The sequence below is a fragment of the Lemur catta genome, chromosome 1, assembly GCF_020740605.2.
Source record: "Lemur catta isolate mLemCat1 chromosome 1, mLemCat1.pri, whole genome shotgun sequence".
NCBI classification, from domain to species: domain Eukaryota; kingdom Metazoa; phylum Chordata; class Mammalia; order Primates; family Lemuridae; genus Lemur; species Lemur catta.
This window is the reverse complement of record NC_059128.1, coordinates 274,357,651-274,368,335: the sequence shown is the minus strand read 5'-3', so window position 1 is coordinate 274,368,335 and position 10,685 is coordinate 274,357,651.

Sequence of the window (10,685 nt, the reverse complement as noted above, 5' to 3'; positions counted from 1 at the left end):
CAGGACAGCTGAGTTTCAGTCTGAGCCCAAAGGCCTGAGAACCAGGAGAGCCAATGGTTAAGTTCCAGTCTGAGTCCAAGTCTGAGGACAAGAGCAGACCCACGTCCCAGCTGGAAGGCAGTCAGGCAGAGCAAGCATATTCTCCCTTACTCATCGTTTTCTCCACTCAGTCCTTTGAGGGACTGGCTGAGGCCTCTCTAGCTTTCCTCAGTTTACTGATGCAAACATTAAGCCCATCCAAAAACACCCACACTGATGCACCTGGAGCAATGTCTGACCAAATATCTGGGCACCCCATGGCCCAGTCAAGTTGACACACAAAAGGAACCATCACAGATGAACTGGAATTTTGAAGTCCCCACTTCCCACCTCCATCCCTCCAGGCTTCTTTGGAGCATGGAATCCATAATTAAAAATAAACAAATGCACTCACAATATCCCCTGCATAAAGAGAGACTCTACCTTGAGAACTTTGTCAGAAAGTTCCAGAAAGGACCCTGAATTGGCCTGGTTTGGGTCAAGCGCCCATCTCTGAAAAACTCACTAGGTCTTCAGGGAGGGGAGGTTTCCAACTGGCCATTTTGGGGCACCAGCCAGTCTCTGTGGTGAGGGAGGCAGAGCTGCTGCACTGGGACACAGAATCTGCCAGAATTCAAGGGCCTCTGAATTTAGAAGGTGAGTGAACAAGTGAACTTGGTTTGAGAACTTTTTTTTTTTTTTAAGAGATAGGGTCTCACTCTGTCACCCTGGCTACAGTGCAGTGGCATGATCATAGATCACTGAAACCTCAAACTCCTAGGCTCAAGTGATCTTCCTGCCTCAGCCTCCCAAGTAGCTGGGACTACAGGCACATGCGACCATGTCCAACAGAACTTGCATTTTCATTTCAACTATTCTCCAACTGAAACTGAGCATTTTCTTTAAAAATACACACAGCCCACACACTTCAGTAGTATTAATAGTGCCTGTGACTTTGAAACCAATAGATATGCAGGAAGTATTTCATATCACATGACAGCTAAGGCAGACATTGCAAAATATCACCTGTGCTCGTCACCACTTTAAAAGAACAGGAATTGTGAGGCTTGCCTCTAGACTTTTTTATTGAATACATTAATAAAGAAACAAGGATATAACTCTATCACAGGTTAAAATCTTTTAGATAACTGTATTTAAATATAGTTAGTGCGTTGTAACCTTCTGTGTTTTATTTATGGATTTTAAAACAGTTTTCTGAGCAAGGGTCCATAGACTTGGCCAGAGAGTGACTGAGTCCATGGGATGGAGATAAAGGCCGTTCTTGCCCGGAAGGACTCCTGGGCACAGAAGAGAGATCTCTGCACCTGCTGCCAGGGCCTGAGCTTTCTGCATCGGTTTGTACCTACCTATCCTTACAGAGAACCCATTTTATATCCACCTCAGGGCCTTGTCCAGAGGTGAGTCTCAGCAGTTGTTGAATGAATATTCACTGCTTCTCTCAAACTTTGGGTGTGGGCAGATGAATCAAGTATTTTCAATGTAGGATTTGTCCTTAGGACATTTATGTGTCCCTAGAGTCTTGGTGGAGGAAAAGCAACATAGCACAGGCGATAGATAGAAAACGGGGTAGAAAACAGAAGCCTGTAGACCTTAAGTGGCTCAAGATTGGAGTTTGTTCTTCACTGACCATTTTGGATGAATAAGTATATACATTTTGATTTTTGATTTTCCTGAAAGCTTCCCCCTTCTTGATTCCTTTCCTCTGGCCTCACAGAGGAACTTACTCATGAAGGCAGTCGTCGTTTTCCTGTTTCCTACACAGGTTTGGGGACTTGCACAAGGAGGCACAGATGTGGCTCCTCCAAATTCCGGAAGTTTAAAAATACCTATGTGCAAATTTCAGTTTGGGTGATTGAGAGTCCCTGTGGCTGTAGCCTCATCATTTCAGAACAGTGGTGCTCAACTGGGGGCGATTTGGCCTCCCAAGCAACATTTGGAGACATTTTTGGTGGTCACAGCTGGCAAGGAGGTGCTACTGCATCTAGCAGGTACAGGTGAGGATATTCTAAACATCCTGCACCACACACGACAGCCCCTCCAACAAAGCATTAGCAGACCCCAATTATCTATAGAGCCAACGTTGAGAAGCCATTCAGAATTTTATACTAAAATTGTCACCGAATCTTTCTTAGTTTGTTTCTTGGCCATTTGCAGAGGCACATGCTAAATTATCAGAAAAATAAAATAAAACCAAAGCAGTGAAAAATCTGCTGCCTCAACAAAAGGACAGTTTAACAGGTTACAGCTGAAAGCAGCGGCCCTCATAAACAATGCACATTTCTTAGAGAAAGAGACTGGCTCCTGACTGAGGGCATTTCTTTCTAGAGATTTACATTCTTGAAGCTATTTATGTGACTCCAGAGCGTGTTATGGTTCCAGCTTGATTGGATATCTCTCTACTTATTAATACTGTCATCTATCATCTACTTATTTTCTAAGACCAGTTTATCATGTCAAGAACAAGTTGCTTGAACTTTGGTAAAACGGAACAAGATAATTTCTCTTTGGGACGACACGTGAGTTTCTTGCTTCTTGGCATCTAGTTGAGAGTTCCTAATTCTGATCTGCCGTGGCTGGGAGTCCCCCCTAGCACAGGACTTTGCCCATGACCTCTTCAGGGTCGGGGAGACCTTTTCTCCTTACTGTTGGGGACAGGACTAGGAAACAGCACATGGAGCCCCGGGCCTGGCCCTCTCATGCCCTCTGCTCTTACTGTGCTGACTGTCCCTGGTGGTGGCTTGGGGCAGGGGTGGCGAGGGGACTGCTTCAGCTCCTGTTAAAATGAAACAAAACAAAATAAAAGTGCGAGACAGATTCTGGGCATGGGACCTTTGCTGTCTTCCCTCATTTTTCACTATCGAGAAAGGAAAGTGTTGATCCTTTTTATTTTCTCATGTGCCCAGAGGCAGCCTTTGATGTTGATTTTAATCTCACTTAATCAGGCAAACAGGAGACGGGGCTAGGGGTCAACCTAAAGCTGGGGACACAGCTGTCTGCTTGGTGGCTCCTCACCAGTCCCCAGGAGCAGCCCTTGTGAAGACTTCCAGAGTGTCTCGGGTGGCCCAGTAGGTGACTGCCCCACCTTGCAGGGGGCTGCTCCCGTGAGCAGGTCATTCAGCAGGGCTTGCACATTTGGACCAAAAGAGGAAGGAGGAGTTTGGAGGTACCTGAAATGGGGGGAGCGTTGACATCTCCATCACACCCGCCACGCCCCATTCCACTAATGGATAGTGGGACGCCGCTTATGGGGTGGGGCCAGGGCAGGAAGGAGAGGGAGGTGATGTCACATGAGACCACATATGACTTTGTTCAACCAGGTTACAGAGCTGAAGAGGGGTCTACTCTTTCTCCTCCCCACCCACAACTTCAGTGTAGCTTTGGTGGCCTGGGGGGCCCCGCAGCAGAACTGGCCAAGCTCCTGGAGTGGGGAGGGACAGATGGGAAGGAGGGAGACCTGGGTGAAATTATTCCTGAGCAGAGGGGAGACACAGCCACCTGGGAGACCTTAGGGCAGGGTTGCGGTGGGGCTGCTGTCCTGTAGCTGGGCTGCAGGGCTTGGTGTGAGGTCACTGTGACTGCATCTGCCCGAGTACCTGCAGGGCAGGTGCAAGGCTGCTCATCCTGTCCTGGGCTGTCTATGGGAACAGAGGGGACTCCACAGGGGTAGTGAATCGGGTGGGGCTGGGTACAGGAGTCCACTGAATCCAGAAAGCAGCATATAACCTCGATCCCATCAGCACCAAGATTGATGCAGCAGCATTTGGTGCGGTAGCCTCACTTCCTTCTGATGGATTTTCTTCTGCTCTGGTCTCCAAACATTTGTGTCACCTTAGATGGGGGGAGAAAGAGCATGGGTGAAGGAAGGGGAGGAGCATGAATTTTATGCTGAAAATTTGAGGTGGATTTTGAGCTGTGGGATATAGGAAATTTCTGCACCTTCGTAAAGAAAAGCTATTGTGGGGGCACCAGAAATTTATGGTGTAACTTTAGGTTATAAAGGCCCATTCATGCATGTATTCACTGGGCATTTATCTGTGGAGCAATTATTATACGCCAGGTGCTGGAAAACAAATGGTTCCTGCTCTCAAGAGTGGATACAGCCTGGTGGGCTGAACTCCGATTACACATGCAAAATGTAACCCACCTGGCTACTTCTTCTATGCATCTTCTGTTTTGCTCTCAGGGAAACGTACAGACCTCACAGGATGGGGGCACACGTGGGGAATGTATTTATGGCACACCTGAGTCCGTTCCGCAGGGTCAATATGACTGGCAGTGGCAAAGGGACACCGAGCTGTCAAGGAGCTGGAGAAGGTAGAATTAATGAATGCAGACTTTCCTGGTCTAAAGATTATTGAAAACTATTTTCATTGCTTCTCTGCCTATTTGTCACCCACACGCAGTGAGGCCAAAGTCGTCAAACAGTCACACGCCATCTGCTCCTTGGTTCCCTTTGTCACATCCCATGGCTGGCTCACTTGACAAGAGCTGCAGGACCTGAGCCTTTTCTGAGACAGTGAGCGCTCCGTCACCATGGAAGCTTAGGACCTAGAACAATTCAAGTGAAGGGATATAATGTGGATGCCTTGTTTAGCGTTTTTTTTTAAATTTATTTTTATAACTGGGGAATATGGGTTCCTATCAACTCCCTGCAATTGTCGGCGAAATTTTGTGTGTAGATGGGCATATAAACTTTGGGGGGAGAAGGTGTATGTATTTCATCAGATTTTTAGCGGTGTCTATCAGCAATGCTCATCACCAACTCTCAAAACAAAAACAAAGGTTTGGAACCATCTGATAATTGAGCATTTTCCATTTCTCATTTTTCTTTGTAGAACAGAAGTGGGTGGCACTTTTAAGCTACCGAGGGGTTATGCAATACTGTTGCAAGAGAGAGAGAGAAAAAGACATGATATACATCTGCCAATTGCATTTCAGGAGAGGAAGAAAGCAGAAATAATAAAAGAATAACAGTGGATAAAAATAAACTAAATTTCACTATCTCATGACTCTTTGGGGATTGTTTGCAAATAACCATGTTTTCTGTGGCATGTGGCTGAGTTCTCCTGTAATTTTCACATTTGCTAATGGATCTTTAGCCCATTGTAGACTCAGACTCACAATGTCCAGGGCAGGGTGGAAGAGAAAGTGAGGGTCATTCATTTGGTGAATATTTTCTGGGTACCTGCTCGGGGCTGGGGGCTGGGATGGGAACACAGAGAGGAAAAGACATTGCTCCAGGAATCCAAGAGTCCAGTGGGGAGAAAAATGCATACAGATAACTAAGAATGGTGTGGAAGGGCAGTGACAGAAGTGGACAGAGTGGGTTGCAGGAAGCACAGAGAAAGGCACAAAACCCAGCCTGGGATGACCTAAGAGGGCTGTCTGTGGGTGACAGTATTTGAGCCAGGTCTTAAAGGATGAGGGGTGAGTCAAATGAACTGAATTTTGGGGTGGGAAAGACAGAGAACTGCATGATAAAAGACAAAGGAGTGAGAGAAAGAGCAAGGTGTGGAACCAAGACCATGATAGATTATAAAGTAAGAGGCAGGGAGTTTCCAGATCCAAGGCTGGGAGTTGGGCAAGGACCAGATTGTGAAAGGCCTTGAATATCTCTCCCTGTCTCATATCTGATGCACCTGCACATGGAGCCACAAGGGCTATCTGCACACAGCCTGTTTTTCCATGGCTCCTTCTACTCTTCCATGAGGTTACAGCTGGGGGAGTTTATCCAGAAGTGGCACTGTGGATTGTTTTTTAAGGGGATCCTATATATAGCCAACCACAGAGAAATGCAACCTTCAGAATATTTCTGCTTCCATCTTTGAATGCTTCTTGGCCTTTAAAAAATCTTTTGATGGGAAACTGACATTCATTGGTTTGGTGGCCCCTGCTGAGAGACAATTCTCCATGAATCTCCTGTGTTTTTAAACATCTATGATCAGAGGCACCCACTGACTGGCTCCACAGTCTCTTTTCAAGGATGTTTGTCTAATGAACTGCCTTGGAAGATAGTGTCTGTCTTCAGAACAAAGCACAGGTATGTTTACTGCCCACTAGAAAAGAATTGGTTTCCCTGAGCACAAGGTTCCTCTCCTGCAATGTAACTTTCTGTGTGTGCAGGTATCATATCTGGGAATTGAGCTTGGAGAACCTGCACAAAACCTGACACTCTGGTTGTAGTGAGTAATAAAGTCCTTTGTCTCTGGCCGGGTGTTTTGTGTCTTCTGCCAGCATCCATGAAACTGTGGCCAGCTGTCTTCAGCTTGGGCTGCTATAACAAAATACCAGATATCAAATGGCTTAAACAACAGACATTTATTTGTCACAGTTCTGGAGTCTAGAAGTCCAAGATCAAGGTGCCAGCAAGGTGGGTTTCTGGTGAGAGCTCTCTTCCTGGCTTGCAGATGGCTAACTTATTGCTGTGTCCTCATACGGTGTGTGTGTGGGGGGAAGAGAGAGTGTAAGAGAGAGAGGCAGGAAGAGAGAGAGAGAGAGACAGAGAGAGAGAGAGAACAGAGAAAGCTCTCTGGTCTCTTTTAACAAGGACACTAATCCCATCAAGGGGGCCCCACCCCCTGTGACCTCATCGAAGCCTAATTCCCTCCCAATGCCCCACCTCCAAATACCATCACATTGGAGGTTATGGCTTCAATATACAAACTTTGGGGGACACGAACATTCAGTCCATAATGCTGGCTAACCTGTTAGCTTGCAAATAGGGTCAAACGTCAGGCACTTTCCAGTTCTGGACAACTTCTTTCTCAATTCCTCTAAGGAAGAAGGAATTAATCTCTGACCCCACAGCATTTTATGCTTCTTCTCCAGAGAGTTCATGTCTTATCACTGAGATTTATTATGGGAGGGCCTCATCTTCTGACCTGTCAGCTTCGCCCTTGAAGGGATGGGCTGTATTTTAAATAGGCTTATTTTATGTCCCTAGAGCATGTCATATTGGGCACACAGTGGATGCTCAATAAATGCGTGTCAGATCCAGCTGAGGTAGAAACTATGCATATTGTTTATGGAAAGAGTTGGTAATCAAGAGGTGAATTTCCCCCACCCCTCTGGACCCTAGATAACTAACTGGCTTCATGCAGGTGAACCTCAAACCCAAGGTCACCTGCTAAAAACTCCCATTTTCTGCAGACCTTGGTGCTGACTCATCTGCGACCAGCCGGCCACTGTCCCAGCCCTTGAATCAACTTCAAAATATGACACCAGCAGGAGGCAAATGTTCCAAGTTCAAGCTCCAGGAAAATAAAAATAAGTAAATAAGAATTCAACACCAGATGGCCTGAAAGGACAGAGCTGGAGTGGAGGATTAACTGGCTGGTAATAAAAGCTGTCATTACAGAGTGTCATCGTTGGCAGGTTATTTATTAGCCCTTCCCTTTAGATAGCAAATGTCAAACGTGTTAATGTGCAGAGACCAAGCCTTCCCCTCCCAGCTGTGCCGGTGTCAGGCTGCCAGCTTCATTGTCCCCATTCTAAGGACCTGCCAGGAGTTTAGCATTCATATGTCATGTTATGCAGACCATATTGCACTTAAAAAAGGCCAGATGAGGCCGACTCAGCCTCGTAATAATCTGCCTGTCAATCATTCAGTTGCATTGTACAGGAAGCTGCCCTCCCCCAAACCTTTGTTCGTGGCTAGAATGGGCTCTCGGTGGGCCCGTCCACCCTACAGGAGCGTATGGTTTATTTCACCAACTACTGCCTTGAATCAAAGAGGTATTTCTACCCATTTAGTGCTCGTGGAGGCTTAGAGAACTGCCAAATGACTGTAATGAGAACTAGTTTGTTCATGGGAATGGCACTTTGTTTAAAGACTGGCCTTGTTGCCTTTAATCAACCTGTCTCTCTCTCTCTCTTTCTCTCTCTCCCTAATTCTCTCTCTCTTTCACACACACATATACCCCAGCTTAGTTTTAGATGCGTCACTCTCTATTTCATCTGCAACTAAAACATGAAGTTTAAACCTCAAATAACAAAATACTATATTGCATAATCAAAGAACAAACATGACCCGGAAGTCAGTGTTTGGAGATCATTCCCATTGTTAACAAATAAATCGAGCTAAAGAGTGTTTCCTGAGATTTTTACCCAGCGCTGGTGCTCCTGGGTAGACCAAAAGGACCTAAGGCCTGTCTTTAAGGAGCCTACGAGCTTGTGGGAGGTGTGTAGTCAACATGCCTGTGTTATGTGCTTGCTATCTTGTGTTTTGCTCATTATGTAAGGCAAAGTTCTTTGGTACAGAATAGATGTGTTGTCACAGAAAGGGTCCTGGAAATCTCCTAAGTCGTTGTGATCGTTTCCCATGTCTTGGGTGGAGTTACTGTCGGAGGCCACAATCAAGGTGTCAGAAGTTGAAAGGGCCATGCCAGTGTTGCCTTGAAGCCGTGACTTGGATCTCTACGGTGTCTGGGGCTGGGATGAGGTGGGACGACATTTGTGCACTGTCAGCGGCTGAATTAAACACCCCTGTCACCCAGAGATCACCTTAAGCAAGACCCTGGGCAGGTGCCATGAAAGATAAACATGAAAATGAGGCCGAAGGGAATGTACAGGCCCTCAGGTATAATTTCCCGGAGAAGCAAAACATGGACAGGTGAGAATTTCAACCAGAATATAAGATGAAACTATGAGGAACGTGATGTAGCAGTGCATGACGGCTAAGTGACCGGGTGGCCAGGAACTGTGAGGGCAGAGGGAGGGGAGATGGGGGACTTTAGGAGGGACTTGGAGGTGGATAAGAACTGGACAGAGATAGAGGGGCAGGTGTTGCTGGGAGGGAGGAAGGAATGGTAGAGGCAAGACCCAGAGGCAGCAAAGTTCCAGTATTGTTGGGGTGAAAAGGGGCCCAAGCTGGAGCCCCTCTCTTCCCTGGAGTTATATAGTAACGGGGGAGTGATGAAAAAGAATACTGCAGAGGGGAGTCCAAAAACACAATCACTTCTATTCCTGAGAAATCTGACATTGGAGGATGTGGATCCTCCAATCCCCATCCAAGACAGCCCGGGACCAGCATGGGCCTCCCTGTGGGAGCACTGCCGCTGCACACGTGGCCTGGAGGAGCCTGGGGTGCAGCGGCTCCCAAGATAAAGAGGGAAGAGCAAGATGCTGGGCTGGGAGCCCTGTGTTCCTTCTCCCAAACTAACCAGTCAGACAAGTCCCTCCTGCTGGGGAGGATGGAGTGAGGGGCAGAGGGGCCAGGGTGTCTACAGAAACTCCCCCTGCATGGAAACCAGCTGTGGGGGAGGATGGGATCCCCTTAAGTAAAAGAGTGCAGGGGACAGGGAGTAGAGCCGTCTGAACTGGCAAGGTTAAGTGGGGACCACACGAACAGCCCCTTGACTGACAGAGAAGGACCGTGGGAGCCATTGAAAATTCTGGGAAGTGATTAAAGCAGTCTTTGGGTCCATGATAGATGGACACGTGGGGTGGATTTTCTTGGCAAAGGGACAGCAGGAGAACAGCTGGCAGGAGAGGCCCCACTGGGGAGTCAGCCAGGGTAGCTGGGAGCCATGGCACGAGGCAGAATCGCTGGGAGCTAGTGGCCAGTGGTAAGGGACAAGGAGAGAGAGTGGTGAGTGGCGAAGAGGGGACCCCCAGGGGGCCGAGAGGATGGTGCCATAGGAACAGCAGCGAAGGTGTGAGCAGAGGGAGTCCCACCTGTGATGGGCGGGGGTGAGCTTGCACTTGAGCTCGCTGAGTTTGGAGCGAAAGTGGGACATCTGTTGGTCCTATGGGACAGGACGCGGGAGACAGGGTGTGTAAGTCAAACGGGTACACAGTTACTGCAAGGGGGTGGGCAGGTGTCCCATGCCACGGATTTCAGGTCGGCTGAGGACAGATTGGAAACCATTAAGGGTGGTAACTGGGATGTCTCTGGAGACCTTTGCACAGTCAATGCAAGCACAGAGATTGTGAGAAGCTTTGGAATGTTCTATTTCCCAAACAGGAGCCCAGTTAACCTGGATTCAGCATTTTCTATTCAGCCTGGTGGCAGAATTAAAAATGAGTCAGAAGACGGCGTTGGGCATTTTCTTTGTCATTTCCTCATTAATCCTTTCCCAGTTTGTTCGCTTTCCCTGACAATGTCTTTAAAAATGTCCTGCCTGGCTCGTGGCCTCATCCTGTGAGTAGGCACAGAAACAAGCAAGTCGTGTTTGGAGGCTTAGACTTCCTTGACCCAGGATGACAAGTGGGCAGAACCCCAGGCATTCCCACACACCAGCTAGGATGCCGGGGGCTTTTTGAAGCGGCTATTTTGACACAGCCACTTTGACAGGAGTAATGGAGGCAGGGAGGCTGAATGGGTGTAGACAGAGGGGGATCAGAGGTCAAGTTGGAAATACCAACTTGATACTCCTATAACTTGGTCATTTAATAACCCCCAATGAATGCCATTCCCTTAAATACAGCCCCTTTAAGGATGCTATAAATATATTCTGTGTATGTTGCCCAAGTCTAAAACACCTTTGCTATTGTTTGTGAGGAATTGCATTCAGATCCCGTGGTGCACTCTCCCCGGGAGCCTTAACAGCGGATCATTTTCCTCCATAAAGGGTAGAATTGGGTTTTGGAAAACAACAAAGATCAATTCAAAGGCAAGTTCCTGTAAATGGTTTTTGAAACTTGAG